Raw genomic sequence first — 21,246 nt, forward strand, 5'->3', positions numbered from 1 at the left:
CAGCACAGACACTTGTGTGTTCAGGTCGATGAAATGATGTCGTCCTCCAGATCTCTCAATGACAGACTGTGGTTTTCTTCATTGAGTTTCTTCTGTCTGATGCTCTGAATTCTGCATTATGAAGATCATGATGTGTTTTTTGACTCTTGAGCTGAATATCCTCTGGATCTCCTCTATTTCTGCTCTGTCTTCATTATTAAGTGGAGCATCAGGAATGATGAGGATGAACACATGAACTCCAGGATCACAGAGAGACACACAGCGGTGAGTCTGACGCATCACTTCCTCCTCTGAGAGCTGAGTGTTGAACAGAGCTGGAAGCTCCACCAGACAGATCAGACGTCCATCAAGCTCCACGTCTCTCCTCACACACTCTGAGCTCAGCTCTGATCTTCTCTCGCTCTGCTTCAGGATCAGGTTTGATATGAAGGATTTTAATTCTCTGTTACTACCCACACACAAGCAGATTCAGCTTCACGCCCTCTGGATCTGTGTCAAAGGAATAATCTAGTTTAACAATGTGATTTGAACACATCATGTCAGAATTACTGTTATCACGACTGCACTGTAATTTACTAGTTTCCCACTATTAAACAACCTTTTATGTCCTGAACACATACTCATGTGGAAACACCAAAGATAAAACTCTCACCCAATAGGTGGATGGTGAACCAACTCCAGGGTAAAGGTTAAAAGTGTAATGCCTAATGTTAGTGTAATCTACAGTATTAACTACACACACCATAAACCTGCCTTTTTAGGCAAGTACTGTACCAGATGGTGTTGTGTTGCAGTGTTTGTTTGTCATTAGTTGCCTTTGCTAGTCTAGTGAATTGTTGCGTGTTTATTATCTCTGCCTTGTCTTTTTTTGCAATGTATTTATCTAGTTGGACTTTTGACCTTGTATGGAATCTTTAATTGTTTTGTTAATAATTGTTGCCGCATGTAGATCCTTGCCTCATCTCGTCCTTGTCCCAGGTGTGAATTTAATGCCACAATCCACACTTTTCATTTCATTTATTTACTATTATCTTTATTAAAGAGTTTAAATGATTTTATAAGCTTTCTTCAGCTTTCTGTTTAGCCCCGCCCACCGATTCTGCATCACTGCCTGTTTAGCTCTGCCCACCGATTAGTGCATGTAGTGTAAATAATGGGAGTGGCGAACGCAGACTATGCAGAAACAAAACGATAAAGATGCGCCGAAGACAACAAGATCCTGTGCAGTGCCAAACTGTCTTTACATCACCTTCCTTCTGATCCCAACATTAGGAAAGACTAAAGAGTGGATTAACTTTACTTTTACTTAAGATCCAGACCATGTCAGTAAGAACTTGGTCCTTTATTTACTTCATTTTACACCGGATTCATTTACAAACAAGGCAGGATTTTCAAAAAGACTGAAACTAAAGGACGATGCTGTGTGACTATATTAGATCTGACAGTAATGTCACAACACACAAGTGTGAGGAACTGTTTTTATTATGTGATCACTATTGCTTTGTCTGTTATTACAGATTGTTTGATATGAACTGAGTATTCATGTGTTTTTGACCTAAATCACAGCAGTGTCCCTCTCTGTGAAGGATGTAGGCTGTCAAACATACACCACTATAAGCCAATCACAGCAGCGTGCGTTTCCTTCTGAGTCTACAATCCACCACACCTATTTAATCAGAGCATTCTGATGAGGGGGTCAAAACAGGACAGAAAATAGCATATTACTTATCAATTATGATGTTTTATTTATGTAAAAATCTGGATAACATTATAAGTGGACCTCAGAGAACAGTACAAAATAAAAAAACAAAGGCAGTTCACGACCTCTTTAAAGGACAAAAAAAATCATTCACACGCATATTCTTAGAAATTGTAAGGCTGGAGTCGGACCGTCTGGACTGAGGGACGACTTCTCCCTAAGAGAACAAAGGACTTTCCTGACAATTAGCATTTGAACACTCTCTTGAAAACCCTCCTGCATAAGTAACCGTGCCATCGGAGACGCACCACGCCTAGCAGTTCACACCTCACCATCACACTCCCTCCTCACACTATGATCCCCATCCTTTCTCCCTCACCTGAAACTCACTCTAAATCTATGCAATGTTAAGTGTATACAACAAGTGACTATATATGTTTGGTATCATTTGAAATGTCTCAGTGTGCCTGGTACAATGGTCTCAACCTTACAAAAGTAGACTAAAGATAATACAGATCCTAAGAGTCAAGACATATTTTGATTACTGTAATGGGAGTGCCCTTTTCCAGGGTCTTCCATGTAAATTACCTTCTGTTCCCTTTGAGGTGTAAACTACCCTGGTCTGGGACCTGACTTAATCAAATTCCAATTTGTTCGTTTCTGTCTTCATCTCGGGGGATTTTTGTCTTGGTCTGAGGTATTAAAAGGATTGCAGCAAAAGGATCAGGGGATTCTGTAGCCAGAAAGCCCGTAGTGTGGTGTGTGTGTCTCTTCACTTCATACTATGTATTTCACTAGAAGTCAGGTATGCATCTTTCACTCTTAGATTCATCTTTGAGAATTTGATGTCTTGTATTGATTTGTTATCTTTGAATTGGGTATGTAATTGGCAGAATACATATTTACCTGACTGATAATAAATTGTTACATTTGATTTATTCTGTTTTACTCTTTAATTATTGACTCTAGTAGATTATGTTGTATCCTTGTTAGAGACATGAGCACCTGAATGAACGAGTACAATAATATTAAAGAATAAATAGAATAATCAAATGAGAATAATAATAATTAGAGACAGACAAACAACCAATTTGCCCTTTAACCTAAATTCGAGGTCATACTAAAATAGAGTCAGATTTGAGTTTAACCTAAATTGATTAACTCTACGTGCTGAAAAGACCAAACACGCAGGAAACCTTCAGCCAGCACCGGATACCTTCCTTGGACCTTAACCTAAAATGAATAACTCTACGTGCTGAAAAAAAATAGACATTGACAAACCTCCTCCATCACTTGCTGTTTTTGTGCTCTCTTTGAGTTCAAAATCCTCATCTTCTTCTCTGTCTGAAGCTTCAGATCTGCTCAGATCTTCATCCACTGATGATCCATCACCTCCATCCTCATACATGTTACAGATGAGAAATTCTTCATGTTCTTTCTTGAGTATCTCTTCTGTCCTTTTGAACATCTCAGAGCGCCATCCTGTGTTTACTCTTTCAAACTGATGTCCTCCTCCACACTCCTTTACTAAATCATGAATAGCATTATTTGTGTTCTTATAAGACAGAGACATGTGTCCGCGTGTGTCTTCATCAGTAGTCAGCACTATAGTGTGTTTCATGGCCTGCTCACTGGAGTTCAGCACAGTTTTCACTCTGTGTCTGTCGTTCTCTCTGAAGTCATTATACTGCATTATGAGTATGAACACATGAGGTCCTGGAGCAGACAGAGACACACACTCTCTCACTGTCTGTGTGATCTGATGGTGAGAGAGATTCTGCTGGAGCAGGTTAGGTGTGTTTTATAACTGTGATGTGTCTCTCCTCCACCTCTCCACTGATTCTCACACTGTGCTGCTGTGAATAAGATGAAGCTTCACTGTGAAACGCTTTCTGTTCCCAGTAAAGTGTTTCCCCACTCGGCTGTTTTCTGATCCATTCTTTCCTATCAGCACAATCCTCAGATCACTCACTGGATCAATGAGGGCAACAAACAATCAGATACATAAACACACACACAATTCTCCCTTCACTTAGCCTGTATATACTGTATATCCCTAATTTTCAGTTGTTTCCTGGTGTGTTCTTGTTGCTGTTTACTGTTGGTTTGTTTATTTGTATGTTGTTAATGTTACTTTTATTCTCCTGAGATTCTCTGGTGTTTTCTAGTGGAGTTTTTGTTTATCTTTTTGTAAATAAACTGCTGCAACTAGACCCACCTCTCCTGTTCCTTTATATAATAAAGAGGATTTATTCATCTTAATTTGGAATAACATGAATGTAGCATGCTAATTAGCATTAAAATACTGTGTTGAAATATATATTAGTCTGTTGTAATATCGGGGTGATGTGGATCAATGAGGTCGTGTGTTATTTTGTTATTATAATGTGTGATTTTGTTTTTAGACAGTTTTTTATCAGTAATCACTCTTTGAGTTACATGAAGTGATTTCCCCAGCATTTTTTTTAAACTCTGACCAGTTGCAAATGTGATATTTATTTCACAAAAAATTTAATGAGAAGTTAATATTGTGGTATATACTTAGACATGATATTGTCTGATTTTGCAAAATTGTGTAAAGACAAATATTAGCTATAAAGCCACACAAGAACTGTTGTGTGTCTCTGATAAAACACACACACAGGTGTTTGACTTGAAGCAGCTCTCCAGACCGTTCTGTGTGTCACATCAAAGAACCGCGAGAGCGATTAGACAGCATTTTGACATTTTTGATTTGATGTCAAATAAATCTTGCTGTTTTGCTTTTTTGTTAAAGCAGTGTTGCTGTTGTAAAGTTATACAGCTACAGGTGTGTTGCTGGGTTGTGAGTTATACATCAGTTGTGTTGTGTTGCTGTGTGAGATCACTACCCTGCTGCTTTTGTGGAGATGGGTAGGGGGGTAAATTTTTTTTTTTTTTTTTTTTTTTCTTCGTCAACTCACTTTCATTTCAGTAGGTTTCATTTCTGTATAATGGTTCATTATGCACGTGAGGTTAGCTGAGGGAGAGGCTCAAAGCAGTTTAATGGTTATGAGGAATAAGAGATGATCGATACAGCATTTAACTAAAGAGGCCAGGTTTGTGCCAGGCATCTGTGTTTACACACCACATATTGTAAGAGGTTTAACTAAAATAAATGCGGTGAAAAGATGCAGAGGCTCCGTGGTAATTAAGTTTCATTAGTCACAGTTATGATTTAGACACCACAGTCAAACTAACATAATTGTGATTAAATATGATACAACTCAGTATGAAGAAATTCAATACAACTGACTTTATAGTTAATGTGAATTTAACATTGAAGGTTAATGTGAATAAAAACATTGTAAGTTATCATAAACACTTTCATTGTACAGTAAGAAAGCAAAGAATATTTACATTATCAAAGAATATTTACCCTGACAGTCAAGAGTTCAAGCACTCTCAAAAACTCCCATTAAAATCACTGAAGCTGTTTAATATCGTACTTACAGATTCGTACACACATCTGTTGTTTCACACTTTGTTGTTTCTAACTAAAGAATTAGCCAGAAAGAGGTATTCAGTCAGCGAGCTTGAAGAAAACAACGGCATTTCAGCGAAAAAAACAAAACTGTCCTCATAATCGCTGTGAAATGATAAAAACAAAACTGTCCTCATAATCGCGGTTATAATGCGCAGCGCTGTACAAACTCGCCTGTCTCTGGCTCAGCTCCAGCTGATGATATGACGCACTGAACAATTTAATCACGCTGGTGTGATTGTATCAAATATAGAACACGCTATTTTTTTTTTCTTTGGAAGCTGCATTCACAATCCACCTGACTCAAGATTCTGAGGGGCACGTGCCTCCTCACTTTGAATGGGCAGGACGCCGCTGTCATCAATAGGCTACTTCATGAATATTAGAGGAAATGTTGCTGCATATATTTGCATCTAATTTGATTCTTACCTGAACTTGATGCCATTTTCAACGGCAAATATGGAAGATGCGTTTCCTCTTTAATGGTTCTGATGAGTGAATAAGCAGATACTCGTAAATGCAGCAGCAGCTCCTCTGAACATGAGTTTAGGTGCGAAAGACTCTGAGTCCAGGGCTTTTATAGTTCTGTGGGGTGGGGGGGGGTGGGGGGGCTTTTAACATTCGTTTTCGTTTCCGGTCTCTTTCAGCAGAGAGGGGAGGGTGGAATTCACTTCAATATCCACAATTCTGGGATATTTATGAAAGTTGTCCATTTTGTTCAGATCAGCCTGCAAAAAAAAAAAATATTAGTTTTTTTTTTTTTTTCGAATGCTGTTATTAAAAAAATAAATAAATCTGGAAATCTGGACACAATTTAGATTTAACATGATTGTTTTCATATATTATGCATCAAAAATTATTTATGGTGAATTTTATGATGAATCTTTTTTATATGTTTAATTTCACATACTGTACATTAAAGTAAAAGGTGTAAAACCATGTTTTAAGGATTTAAGATTTAGATTTTTTTTGTAACAAAAAAATCTAATTATACAATTATATTTGCTAAAAAGTTCAAGCTAATTCAGAAGTAACACATTTGTAATTGCTGTCTTTCTCTTTTTTCCTTATTTGTTTTTTTTTTTTTTTTTTTTTTACTTGTGCTGTTTTTCTAATATATAATTTATAACCCGTTTTCATGTTTTTATGCTATCTATTTGGATGTCCTGATTTATCTGAAAATTTGTTTGTGAAGCATGAAAAAAAAAGCCATGTCGACTGTATTTTTTTTAAAATCTATATCTGAACTCTTGACTAAGGACACCAACGAGTTATACCAATATCAATATCAATTTCAAACGAATAAAACCGGTGTTTGTCACTTTCCTCTATTCTCTGTCTTACCAGTTTTTTTTTTTTTTTTTGTGTGTGTGGTGTGTGGGGGGTGATATTATGCCAACATTTCAGATATTTAACCATGCTTGCCCTTAAGATCGGAGTAAGGCTATGTCGCCTTTTTATACAAAACCACATGTCCTTTTCATTAGGAAATTAAATACCACGAAACAAAACTGAAACACTTTGTCTAGACAGCTGCTGGTTTCCAGAACAATCGTGTAGTGATTATTGTCACCAGCAGAGGGCGCTGCAGCTACACTGATTAATTGGGCGCGCTGTTACTTCAGACACGAAGAAGAACTGAATCTGGAGGAGAGGGTGAAGTATAATTGTCATCATCACTCATCAGTTATCAAAAGAGACATACTAACTATTCATGTTAGATTAAAGTAAGTGTGTGTACTATATACAGCACTTGAACAACAGGATGCTGCATATACACTCCGAGATTTTAATGATGTTTGACACTGGAGTAGGAAATGTGGTGAGCTTATGTTAATGTGTGATTGTACCTTTTCTTAATTATAGATTGTTATAGCTTTTCTTTGTTAATTTTAGTATTGTTCTGATATATTACACACACATGTCAGAGACAGACTTTGAGCTCTAAAGATCATGCATCTCAAAGAACATTTGCATGTTACAAGACGAGAGCCTTGCATCTTCTGGATATTTCTTCCGGTGAGAAAATCCTGCATATCAGCTCTGTATTTTCCTGCATAATCATAATATTTTACATTATGTACTGACAAGCACATCGACAAACACTTAAAGAGATAGTTCACCCAAAAATGAAACCTTTGTTGTTATTTACTCTCCCTCATGTTGTTCCAAACCTGTATGAGTTTCTTCTGCTGAACACAAAAGATGTTTTACTTTCATAGTATGAAAAAAAGAAGAAATAAAATATAAAAAAAAATATTAAGGAAGTCAATGGCTACCAGCAACATTTTGGTAACCAACATTCTTCAAAATATCTTTGTGTTCAACAGAAGAAAGAAACTCATAAATAATAAATGATGATAAAGCTTTCATTTTTGGGTGAACTATCCTGTGAAGCTTTATCACACAAACAAGTGCACAGTGTGTCTTTACACAGACGAGTTAAGGCTGCTTTGTAGTTCTGTGTATAGACGCAACGCAGCATAAAAGACAGAAAAATGCATTTATGCCCCTGATGTAATTCTATTTTAGACACAATTTCTATTTCTGCGTTGTCGTGCGAAGAGTATTGCACGACAAAGATTGTTTCAGTCACTTAGTATGTATTTACTAATTTAAAATGGTTTAACATTTATGAATTATGCACTTATCCATTCTGTCGCGCGCTTACAGAGAGGGCTCTGCCCACATGCTGTTCTGATTGGCTGTAGTTTTTGACTGATTTTCTTGCATCGTGTAGCAATGTCACATCTGGTGTGGACAGACAATTATGTCCATGACTTGCTGAAGTGCACGAAAACCAGCTATGTATTGGACCCAGAAATAACGTCTCTATCTTTCTCTCTCTCTCTATACTGTATATAAAGTACATTATATATTATTATGTAAAGTATAATATTATACACTACAAAATAATATTATATTGTATTGTATTATAGTTTATTATATCCAAATTGTCTGTCTGGAACGCAGCATTAGGTTAGCGTCAATAAACGATCGTGTACTACAATTACGAGCCATTCTATAAGGTGACATTTCAGCACTTGACAAATGGATAGCGACTCCTAAGTAGCACTTAAAGCACAGCTACGTGCGATTGCTTTATGTGCATTGTTGGGAAACGCACGTGAAACAATAACGAATGATCGTAAAATTACTCATAGAAAACGCTTTTAAGCTCTAAGATCAATCGTGAGAAACCCGGCCATGGTCGGTTAACCGATTTAATGTTGACTCATGCGCACTCAACACGTGCGAGCGGCTGTGAGTGACGATGACAGCATATAAATGCATCATCATTCATTCACAATGTACAAATTAAGCTTTTAATGTGATTTTAAAAGTACATTAAAATAGAAAACAACACAAAAGTTCTTCAACATGGAAAGCAATAAAAATGTAGTAATTAAGTCACTTCCCCAGATAATTGTTTCATATCTCGCGATCTAACATTTTCCAGTTAACTTATTAGTCCTCTAATATAATATTTGGATAATAATATAATATATAATAATAATAATAATAATAATAATAATAATAATGGATGCTTTAAGGAAAATGTATAGCCTACATAAGTAATATGGTTAAACATAAAAATAACAATTTGTTTTCATAATTAAAAAAAAATATATATATGCGAAATATATCTGACTTAAGATTAAGAAGTGTGGCGGCACTCCATAAGGTCACGGAAAGAAAAGGATGACAACGCGCATTCTGTTTGTTTGCTTTATTTTACAAGAGCACAAGTCTTCTGTTTTTATTGTGTGTGCACAAATGAAAGTAAATACTTTTGCGGAAAAGGTTTTTTAATTGTTATTTTTTTTATGTCTCAGCTGTTTCGATCGCGCCGGAGCCTGGTGCACACTTATATTCTAGAGATTCAAACTTACATCGCAGTCTGTTCATTATCAAAATAAAATAGTCAACTAAACATATAAAAGGTTACACTGGTCAGTTTATATAGACCGTTGTATACCGGTTCACTCTGTTATGCCAAGGACGATTTTGCTCATGTGAAGAGTATCTTTTCCGTCTATATGCGAATGCCTGTTAAGTACAAGCCTAGTTTACATTATAAATAATAGTTTAACATTCAAATACATTGCGAATATGGAAACATTTGGATTTGTGCCGAATGAGACATGAGCAATAACCTCCAAATAAATCTAGCCAAACACGCGCTCGCTCGTCCTCGTCTGCACGCACACACTGTCACGATCTAATGAACTGTATGCCGGATTTTTAAAAACAACTAGGCCTACCGGAATGCAAAAATTCACTCTGAGATTTTCCGGAACAGGATCCGGCAGGATCAAATTAAGTACTGGTCATAATAATCACATAAAAAGATTTAATGTGAGCAACAGTGTGTTTTGCTGCAGCAGAGCCGATGGAAGCGATTCACCAACGCTATCTCACGGCAATTCGTAAGTATTTTACGAGGTTGGCTAATTCGTACGAATTCGAATTCTCACAACGACAATCTGTGAGTGACTCCAAACAGTTTCAAAGTGCTGTGGCTCTGGATGAATGGTGACAAAAGAATCTTTGTCCATGCTCCCAAATTCAATACGCTCCGTACTATTCTGATTAATATCAAGGCTAAAGTGAGGAGGGCTCCAGGCTTTATGTTCTGTCATGGGCCTAACCTGGAGTTTACAGCACATATGAGAAAGCCCTAAACCATCAAATATCTCCCCAACCTCACAATATCCTACAGCATAGAAGGGAACGCCCCTACCCCAGAACCAACAATGACCTGAAGTCAAAATTGAGGTCAAATTACTAGCAGTAACAAGCGGACGAATATTCACAAAGTAAATTGACTGGTTCAGAATCAACAATTTAATTTCAGGAAATCACGACTTAAAAGAAAGTTATCTGAACCTGAAATCTGGAAAATTAGGTCAGAGAAAAGAAACGCTAAATAAATCAATAGAAACTGGGAAAATACTGACAAGTGTATCCAAGATACAACCTTTGGCCCCTTTTAAGTAAACAGTGTATGCACAATTAGGGCTAATTTAACTTTTCACAGTTTGAAAAAAACTCCCTTAAAAAGAGCATTTCAACATTTCAGAAAACATTCAAACAACACAAAAAAACAAAACAAAAAAATCTCTTTAACACAATTATATGGTGAATTTCACCCTATTCAAATCAACATTCCTGCCTTTCCAAAAGTAAAACAACATCCAAGTCCAACGCAGTTCAATTGTAGAACAGTTCAAATGCGTAACAAGTGTCTCAATGCAATCGCTCTCGAACGTCCAAACTTCTCTGCTTTTACCCGATAATCCTTGGGTTTCAGAAGGAAGAAGGAAACATCTTACTTGAGTTGTAATCAGCAATGTCATTCGATGGCAGGGTAAACGTACGAGTTTCCCCGAAATGCACTGATGAAGCGGGTTTTTCCCGGCAAACAATCCAGCCTGATGACGCAGCACACTCATGAACTCCAAACAGCCTCTTTTCGTTTCCCCGCGACTCGTTCCGAATCCCGGGAAAAGTCATGCAAGTTGTTGTCACTCCAGTCTTCACATTTGCTCGACAGCACCATCCAGTTGCTCGTTAATCTCCCTGTTACGGTGAACAGCTGTTCAGTCCTGACCAACTCTCCTCCGTCCCCGCTTCTTCTGTCTTTTTTTCCTCTGCACCCACCAAAATGCTGGGACCCACCCCTTTTCTATGGTTACATTCTTCTGTCTTTTTTTGAGATCGGGCTGGATTCACTTACTCAGCAGCAGCGCCGATGGAAGCGATTCACACAGCCACACGCGCGCCACGGTTACGTTTGGTGTAATTTTATTTTGTTTGCAATTGAGTTTTAAAATACAACAACGAGCACCACAAAACGATTTAAAGATGCGCGTTCAGCGGTCTCTGTGCGGGATAGAAAACAGTCAACAAAGTAAAATGATCTCAGACGTATGGCGCGCTCTCTTCATTTTATCAAATGATCATAATTGTGCATTTTCATTTTATAAACCTGCTACTAGCATTTTAGTCAGACTTAAACCCCTTTAATTCAAGTGAGAAAGCGTTTGTTGTGAGTGTGTGTGTGTGTGTGTGTGGCTTTTGCACATCCTGTCATGCCTGTGACTGCGTGCCTACAATAGACGCATTTTGCAGCATTAAGGTTAACGGTTTAATTGATTAAGTGATCGTTAATTTAAACGACGATCGATCATGGAAATGATTGAAATTTGACATCCCTAGTTTTGACTTAAAGGTTACTTCTGTCTGGAGCATCACCATTTTTTTTTTTTTTTTTTTATGGAATTTTATTAGAAAAAGTCCTATAAAAAGGAACAAAATGTGCAATAATCTTCCAGCTGGTACAGCGTCTGTCTGTGTAAATGTCACAATGAAAAAAAAAAGTCAAACTCTCAATTCACTTGTAAAGTAGCCTATCGGTAGCCTAGCTTGTAAAAGTTTATTTATAAAAATTTGCAGTTTCATTTATGTTAAAAATAACTTTCTAAACTGTCAGTATAATTTCTTAATATGTAGAAAGTATATAGTGTTAAATGTAGTATTTGTGATGGGTTCTCAAGCAGGAGCAGCTTGTTTAGTGAGGAACACATTTAATGGTGAGCAATAATTCTTTACAAACAGAACAATAACTGAAAAATCTGTTTTTTATTGTTAAATGGTTTGTTAAATGTATTATTTGGTTACTGTTTAGAACCTCATAAAGGACTGACATCATCACACAATCTGTTAATGAGGAATTTTATTTATTTTTGTGTTAATAGACATCATAAAATAACTGAATATGTGAAAATACAGCATGATTCCAGAATAATGTTCAGATGAACGTTACAAATAATTCAGTGAAAACAAAACTCAAAGTAAATAAGAACTCCCCGTATAACTCTCTCTAAACTGTTAGTTATGATAGATAAGTATCATTGTGATCAGTCTTAGATCAAATCCCAAATCAGAAATATAAGATCCAACCCCAGATGCTGGATAATGTGAAAAAAATATTTGTTTTGTCTGATACTCAAAAGCCGTTAACCCCTTACCTAAAACTCTCATTAACAGTCTTCTGTTACATACCAGAAAGAAAGCAGGAGAGCTTAGTTGCATGTTTCAGTGCTCAGTCTGACTTCATTGGCTTTGTCCAAACTTCCAACAAACATTTTTATACCAAAACAACAGAACATGGAAACTGACTGCTTCACATCATCGTCCTGTGATATTTAAAACCTTGAAATGGAGACATTCTCTTATTCATGAAGACAAATATCCTCAATCATAACAGTGTGTGTCCACTGGCATGGAGCTAATGGTTTTTAATTCATTTCAATGTGAATTGAGTGGTGGACTGTGGGATTGACAACGGATGGGAGAAAACATTTAAAGAAAGTTGAGCAGTGCTTGACTTAGAAGCCAGCTGCTGTGACCTTCAGGTAGCAATGTCTGTCTTAAATGTTCAAAAATAAAGATTGTAAATTGTTGTTTACACATTGGATGTGTTGCAGTTGTTATAAATGTTAAATATTGCAGTTTGGATGCTTTCATTATGAACTTTCAGGCATTCAAAAACAAAGCTTGCCTCTTTCCAGTTGTAATCATGGATATTTGTGATGATTATATTGGCTGTGCACTGAAACAAACACTCATTAAAGACACGTTTTAGGATTGTAAGCAGCACTGACTGAAGTCTGTTGCTGTAGTGAACAATCGCCGTTAGATTAAACAACAATAGCAAGCACTGCAAAAGCAAAGAAAATATAAAAGAATAAGTAATATAAAGTGATTAAATGGTTAAAATATAATAAATGATTATATGATTACATTTAATAATTAAACTAACAATAATTATATGATTCATTGATTATAAATAAATAAAATTCTGGTTGCTCCTGAAGCTACACACACAGGTTTCTAAATCCTGCATCAGCATCTCGGGCTTCTTATACTGAATGAGTGGTTTTACCGATCATATACAGTTGACATCAGGTTTCTTACTGCTGGACCAAGCGACCAACCTGTCCTGAACAAAGGATGCTGTTGGGTCTTCACTACACTATATCTAACAGCCCTGTCTTTTTTTTTTTTTTTTTTAAGATCTGCTATAATTCATGTTGCTTTATCATGTTTTAAAATCTACCTGGAGAAAGTGAATTTTGAATGACTTTGTCAAGGTCATGATCTCTTAATGACCGACAGCTGTGTAACTGCAGGGTTACGACTAAATTCTGGCCCTTCAGGAGCAGGTGGGAAAATCCTTAAGTGAATACAGATACAGTAACTTATTCATGTTTGAAAGAAAAAGAAATAGGGCCCTATGAAATCCGTTTAGTTTTTTCCTAAATTCCATTTTATTTTATTTTTTTCCAAATTCCGTATTTATTTTTTATTATTATTTTTTTCAGTTTTAATATTCCGTTTCTTTTTTTCATTTTATTTTTTTTGGATTCAGTTTTTTTCCGTTTTAATTTTTCTGTACTCCTTTTTATTAGTTAAATTTAATATTTATTTATAATAATGAATGTTTTATTTTTTAACATCAGTCATGTAGGGTTTTAGCATGACTAATTATTTGAATGCATAAAACAACTTAATTTATTTATTTATAACAACTTAACTTTTTTAAAGTAGCCATATGATTTTTTCCCCTCATAAATGCTGTGTTGTTTATTTAATTTTTTTGGCTATCAAATGAAGGGTTTAAACGTTTATTTCATTTATCTTTTAATTATTGAAAATTAAGCAATCTTAATTTTTTTTGACAAACAAAGGGGGTTTACTATTAAAATTAAAACATGGAAGAAATGTTGTGTGATTATTCCTTAAAAAAATAATGTTTGTTTTTATTTTGTGTACATTCTACTGAACAAAAGACTTCAAATTAAACCGGACTTTTATTTTGACGGGTTGGCGTGAATACCTTTACTGTTCTGTGTATGTGATATGACTTTAGTTTTACTCAAATTAAACAGTCAAATGCTCATGAAGTGACTCTCAGAGCAGTTCTGGAGATGTTCTTCATGTGTTCACGTCCTTATTTAAAGAGACAGCAGACTGAAATCACCGCGAGCGTCACACGCGCTTCCATATGTGTGTAATAAATGTAACCGCGCGTCTCCGCCATTCATTAACAGAGACATGCAGAACATGCAGGATTCATATTTAAATAGACTTTCTCGGCTTAATATTTACAGATAATAGTCCATATCACGATTTGATTTTAAGTGCAATGACCTACATTTGATTTACTAATTCAAAATTTGACAAATTCCATGACATTCTGTGTTAAACTGTGAATTCCGTTTTTATGACTGGGATTCAGCGATTCTGTCTGCGTTTTCTGCATCGCGCAAATCATAGGGCTCTACAGAAAAGCAGAAAAACCCTTCAAAGACCAGTGTTAGTCATTTGGCTCATCAGTAATGTTTAAAATATCTCACATGACAAAGACATTTTTTTTCCCTCTTTGATTTTTCGACATCATAGATTACGGTTATCTTCTCCTTGAGCTCCTGAATCTGCTGATCTACTTTCTTTCTGAAATCATTCAGTTCTTTTTTTTGTTTTCTGGTTTCATCTTGATGTTTCTTCTTTATCTTCTCTATTTCATTTTCATATTTCTGCTTCATTTCATCACACTCTCTTTCTATTCTTTCTCTCTCCTCTCTTTCTTGTCTCCTGATCTCCTCCTCTTGCTCTCTTTTTCAGATCTTCCCATTTTTTTCCTCCCATCTCTTTCTCTTCTCCACTCGTCTCTCTTCATCCTCTTGTTTTCTTTCTCTTCCACTCCTCTTTTCTCTCTCGCCTCCAGCTGCTCATATCTTTTCATTTCATTTATCTTTTCTTCATATTCTCTCTCTTCTCGCTTCTGTTCGCTCTCTGTTTTCTGTTTCTCTCTCCTCCTCTATCATCTGTTCTTCTTCTTCTCTCTCTCTTTCAAATTTCTCTCTCTTGTCCTCCAGTTCTTCTTGTTTTTCTCTCAGCTGTTTTTTCTTCTCCTCTCTCTCTTTTCTCTCTCTTTCCTCTTCCTCTCGTTCTCTCATTTGTCGCTTCTTCTCATCCTCCCATTCTCTCTGCTGTTGTTTAATTTCCTCTTGAGTTTCTTTGTTGATTTTCAGCCTCTTTTATTTTTCTCTTCCATTCTTCTCTCTCTTTCTCTTCTAGTTTCTTCCTTATTTGTTCCTCTGAATCTCTCTTTTTTATTTCCTCTTATTTTCAGCCTCTTAACTCTGTCATGATGTGTTCATGATCATTTTTCATCTTTTCTTGATCTTGTTTATATTCTTCCTCTCTCTTTCTCTCTTCTTCTTCTCTTTCTTTTATCTCTTCTTCATACTGTATTATCTGTTCTTCAGTCTCTCTCTTCATCTTCTCTTTTCTTTGTTTATATTCATCTCTTTGCTGTTTCTCTTCTTCTGATCGTTTCTGATCCTCTGTCTCTTGTTTCTTCTGATCTGATTGTTCTTTCTCCTCAAACTCTCTCCTGAGTGTTTCCTCTTGTTCTCTGAACTTCTTCTTCAGTTTCTCTCTTTTCTCGTCTGCCCTTTGTTTCTTCTCCTCCCAGTCTCGTTCTCATGCTTTTTGATTTTAATGTCATATTTGGCTTTTAATTCTTCAAATTGAGCCTGATTTTTTTCTTTCATTCTCTTCTATCATTTTCATTCTCTCTTTAATGGAGATTGCTGCCTCCTCAAACATCTCATTAGTGAAATATCGGCCCTGATTAGATCTCTTCAGCTTTTCTATCATATTGAACAGATGAGTAACTTGTGTCTGATCTTGTGTTTCTGTGTTGTTGAAAGCCAGGAATCTGTTTCCACAATCTCTGATCAGATTCTTGAGTTCAGTATTTTTCTCTACATATTGTTCTATTGATTGATTTTTCAGTTCATCTCCTCCAGTGAAGAGAACAATGCAGAAATCTGCTGCTTTTTGGGCCAAATATCATCTTGATCATGTCTAAAGTGTTTTTCTTCTCCTCTGGAGTGATTCTTCCCACACTAAACACAATAATAAACACGTGTGGTCCAGGTGCTGACAGTGAAACACACTTCATTATTTCTCTCTGCACTTGTTCTTCTGTCAGTGAGGGGTCAAAGAGTCCTGGAGTATCAATAACAGCTACTGATCGACCATCAACTTCACCAGTTACCTTTGTGCAAGTAGTGGTCACTAAATGTGAACTGGCCTCACTATGAAACTCTTTTTTTTCTGAGGATAGTGTTTCCTGTGGCAGACTTTCCACTTCCTGTCCTTCCAAACAGCAAGATTCTCAAACATCCTGGATCTGATGCTGAATTTTCTTCATCTGAAAATGACAATAATAGAGTTTTCAGATTAACAATTAATTAATGTTCAGTGTGTTTTTAAACACAATGTTTATTTTAAGTTTCAGATGTTTAAATACACACTAGGAAAATAACACACACTGATGTCTATGGAAGCAGAAATAATACATCTTTCAAACTTAACGTGAAGACGTGGTTTTTTTTCTGTCAAATGCAGTGTGCAGGTAACTATAAAGCTTACTCTCGTCACCGGTTCAGCAGCCATTTACTGTATGTCTTTTGGGAGAAATGGATGAAATTGTGTGTTGTAAATCCGACAGGTTTTGACTGCATGGCAGCTCACAAACCCCCGATCACAAACAATTAACTGTTTACAAATGGAGCTGGTGGCTCCTCTGTAGAATAAGCTGATCTAGATACTGCTTGAGTGACTGATGATCATAAACCAGAGAAATATTTCCTCAACAAGATTTTCAACCAGATAAACTGTTGAAAAGCAAAGTATAGAGTTCAGTAGAAGCTTTGTTTACATCAAAATTGGATGTTTTTAATTAATAAATTAATTTATAACCCTTTTTAATGTGTAATTAATTTAAATATTAGCTGGTTATTGTTTTGACTTACTCTCTGTGAACATATGAGGATGATGAAAGTTGAGTGTTTCTTCTTCTCTTATTGTTGGTTGGTTCTCCTTCTCCCATTCCTCTCGTTCTCTCTTCAGCTCCTCTCGTATCTTTCTCTCTTTTTCCTCGATGTCTTTAATGTCTCTTTTATATTGTTCTTCTCTAAATTCTTCTTCTATTCTCTTTCTCTCTTTGTTATGCTTATGTCTTTCTTCCTCCATCTTCATCTTCATTCTCTCTCTCTCTTCTTCATGTTTGAACTGAAGTTCTTCTCTCTCTCTCAGTCTTCTTTCTTTCTATCGTTTTAGCTTCTCATAATATTCATCCCATGTTTCCTTTTCTATCTCTTTCTCCATTTCTCCTCCTCTTTTTCTCTTCTTTGTCTTTCCTGTTGTGTCTGTTTCACCCATTCCTCTCGTTCTCTCTTCATCTCCTCTCGTTCTCTCTTCAGCTCCTCTCGTATCTTCATCTCTTGTTCTTCTCTTTCATTTATCTCTGTTCTATATCGTTCTTCTCTCTCTCTAAATCCTTCTTCTCTTCTTTTTTCTCTCTTTCTCTGATTCTGTTTGTTCTTTCCTCCATCTTCATCTTCATCCTCTTTTTTCTCTTCTCCATGTTTCTTAATCAGTTCTTGTGTCTTTCTCTCTGTTCACCTGCTCCACTTTCTCCATCAGTATGTTCTTGTGTTGTTCTTGTATTTCTCTCTCCATCTCTCTGAACATCTTACATGAGTAGTAACTCTCTCCGTTCTCTTTCACCATGTTGTCTATCTTCTGCAGTAGATCAGTCACCTGTGTTCGGTCTCTAGTCTCTTTATTATTGAACACATGGAATCTGTTTCCACATGCTTCAATCAGTTCATTTAAAGCAGATCCAGGTTTTCCCAAACACTGTTCTATGGTTTTGTTCTTCAGTCTGTCTCCATTGGTAAACAGCACTATGGTGTACGTTAATGAGTTTTCACCAAACGTCTCTCGGATGATCTTCACTGATTTCTCTTCCTCTTGAGTAAATCGTCCCAGTGGAATCAGTAAAGAAAAACACATGTGGTCCAGGCAGAATCATGGAGATGCAGTTGCTGATTTCTCTCTGGGTTTCTTCATTACTGAGTTCAGTATCAAACAGTCCTGGAGTGTCGATTACAGTGATGTGTCTGTTGTTGATTTCAGCTGTCTCTCTCTGACACTCTTTAGTTACAGAGTCTCCAGAAATGTCTGATATAAATGTGTTTCTTCCTAAGATGGTGTTTCCAGTTGAACTCTTCCCAGCTTCAGTTTTTCCAAGCAGCACAATCCTCAGATCATCTCTTCTCTTTCTCTTGAATCTAAAGATAGATCAAATAAAAAGTATATATATTTAAGTGAATATTGTAAATTATCCAGATAATCAGAGAAATATTTTGTATATTTTATTCTGAAGCATCATGTGCTGAACATTATTTCTTTGGAACTCAGAATATAATGTTATTGTTTTACAAGACTGTGTAGACTTCAGCAATCATGAAAGTGATTAATCAATGCATGTTTTCTGATTATTACCTTGTGACTGAAAGCACGTCTCTAATGAATGGACTCTGCTCTTCTTCATTTCTTCTAATTTTCTGCAGTTTCTCCATCAGTGCCTCCATCAATGTCTCTGTGGATAAACAAACACCACTATTTTCCTCAACCATCTGCTCCAGTTTCTCCATCAGCACAGACACTTGTGTGGTTCAGGTCGATGAAATGATGTCGTCCTCCAGATCTCTCAATGACAGACTGTGTTTTCTTCATTGAGTTCTTCTGTCTGATGCTCTGAAATTCTGCTTTATGAGGATCATGATGTGTTTGTTGACTCTTGAGCTGAAGATCCTCTTGATCTCCTCTATTACTGCTCTGTCTTCATTATTAAGTGGAGCATCAGGAATGATGAGGATGAACACATGAACTCCAGGATGACAGAGAGACACACAGCGGTGAGTCTGACGCATCACTTCCTCTGAGAGCTGAGTGTTGAACAGAGCTGGAAGCTCCTCCAGACAGATCAGACGTCCATCAAGCTCCACGTCTCTCCTCACACACTCTGAGCTCAGCTCTGATCTTCTCTCGCTCTGCTTCAGGATCAGGTTTGATATGAGGGATTTCAATTCTCTGTTACTCCCACACACAAGCAGATTCAGCTTCACACCCTCTGGATCTGTGTCAAAGAAATAATCTAGTTTAACAATTTGTTTTGAACTTAAGTAAGATTAATGCTGCAATCACATCATGTTTTTTAACTGTGATCATGACTGCACTGTATTTTTACTAGTTTCCCACTAAAAACCGTTCACGTCTTTGCTGAATCCATACTTATGTGGATGAGAAAGATGTAATATATAACCTATGATTATAAAACAAATAAAACTACTGGATACAACTAAATACTATTATTATTTTAAGTAATCATTTCATTTAGGCCAAATTCTCTGTGGATTCAGTCTGAAGATTACTTTATTTACTTCCAGACAAATTGTGACCCCAGTGCATTATTTATCACAATCTTAATAGCAGCTGTTAATATTCTTATAATTAAGGCTGTCATGAGATTAAATTTTTTTAATCTAATTAACCACATGATGTGCCGATTAATTAATTAACTGAAGTAACTGCAAATCAGAATCAGAATGAGAATGAGCTTGATTGCCAGGTATGTTTCACACATATGAGGAATTTGTTTTCGTGACAGACAGTGCAACAGAATGACAGCGACAGAACGACAAAAAAAAACACATAATAAAGAATAAAAAATACCAAAAATACCAAAAAATACAAATAAGTAGGCAAGTGTAACAACGAGGCTGAGGCAGTATGAGAATCCATTTTGCAGGATTTTATTAAGGGAAGATCTTACAATCAGAGTCGTGAAACCAGGCAAAAGTGTCAGTACCGTAATGGCAGTCCGATCTTTCAACATGCACAGGGTAATCCAATAGGCAGAGACGACTAGGCAGGCAAACAGGTCAAACACAAAACATCAGTCCAATCATGCAGTAAATCCAATGGGGCAATCCAAGAGACGTGAACGAGGAAACAGGCAGAATCGTAAACACTTCAGGTCCTGAGAGATGGTGGTTCCCAGGAACCTGAATGATTCCACTGCAGCCACAGTGCTGTTCATGATGGTGAGTGGGGGGAGAGCAGGGGGGTTTCTCCTGAAGTCAACGATCATCTCAACTGTTTTGAGCATGTTAAGCTCCAGGTTGTTGAGAGTACACCAGACAGCCAGCTCTTTAACCTCCTGTCTGTAAGCAGACTCGTCACCGTCCTGAATGAGGCCGATGAGTGTGGTGTCGTCTGAAAACTTCAGGAGCTTGACAGAGGGGTCCTTAGACGTGCAGTCGTTGGTGTACAGTCAGAAGAGCAGTGGGGAGAGAACGCAGCCCTGGGGAGCTCCGGTGCTGATTATACGGGTGCTGGATGTGTATTTTCCCAGCCTCACTAGCTGCTGCCTGTCTGTCAGGAAGCTGTTGATCCACTGACAGACAGAGGTGGGCACGGAGAGCTGAGTTAGTTTGGGCAGGAGGAGGTTTGGGATGATCGTGTTAAAGGCCGAGCTGAAGTCCACAAACAGGATCCTCACATAAGTCCCCGGTCTGTCTAGGTGTTGCAGAACATAATGCAGTCCAATGTTTACTGCATCATCCACAGACTTGTTTGCTCGGTAAGCAAACTGAAGAGGATTCAGGTCGTTAGCAAGTCGTTGATTAGCCTCAGTGCAGGAGGATGGTGTCTTGTAGTTTGTGATGGCTCTCAGTCATCTCCATACTGAAGTTGAGTCTTTGGAAGTAAACTGGTCTACCAACTTTTTAGAGTAGGTCCTTTTAGCTGCTCTAATCTCTTTGTTTAGTGTGTTCCTGGCCTGATTATACAAGACTCTGTCCCCATTTCGGTAGGCATCCTCTTTGGCCTTGACGAAGATGTCTTGAGTTTTGCGGTAAACCATGGCTTATCATTATTGAATGTTAAATAAGTCCTGGTAGGAATGCATATATCCTCACAGAAACTAATATAGGATGTTACAGTCTCTGTGAGTTTGTCCAGATCGGTGGTAGTAGCTTCAAAAACACTCCAATCAGTGAGGTCAAAACAAGCTTGCAAATCCTGCTCTGTTTCGTTGGTCCATCTCTTT

General features: G+C 37.0%; 2 pseudogenes; both read right to left on the bottom strand.

Moving 5' to 3' along the window:
• Positions 1–15,407: 15,407 nt before the first annotated feature.
• On the bottom strand, positions 15,408–17,324 carry LOC122134954 (annotated as a pseudogene).
• A 329-nt stretch (positions 17,325–17,653) lies between these two features.
• LOC122134955 lies at positions 17,654–18,724 on the bottom strand (annotated as a pseudogene).
• Between the last annotated feature and the right edge of the window lie 2,522 nt (positions 18,725–21,246).

This window comes from Cyprinus carpio, chromosome A22, assembly GCF_018340385.1.
Source record: "Cyprinus carpio isolate SPL01 chromosome A22, ASM1834038v1, whole genome shotgun sequence".
NCBI lineage: Eukaryota > Metazoa > Chordata > Actinopteri > Cypriniformes > Cyprinidae > Cyprinus > Cyprinus carpio.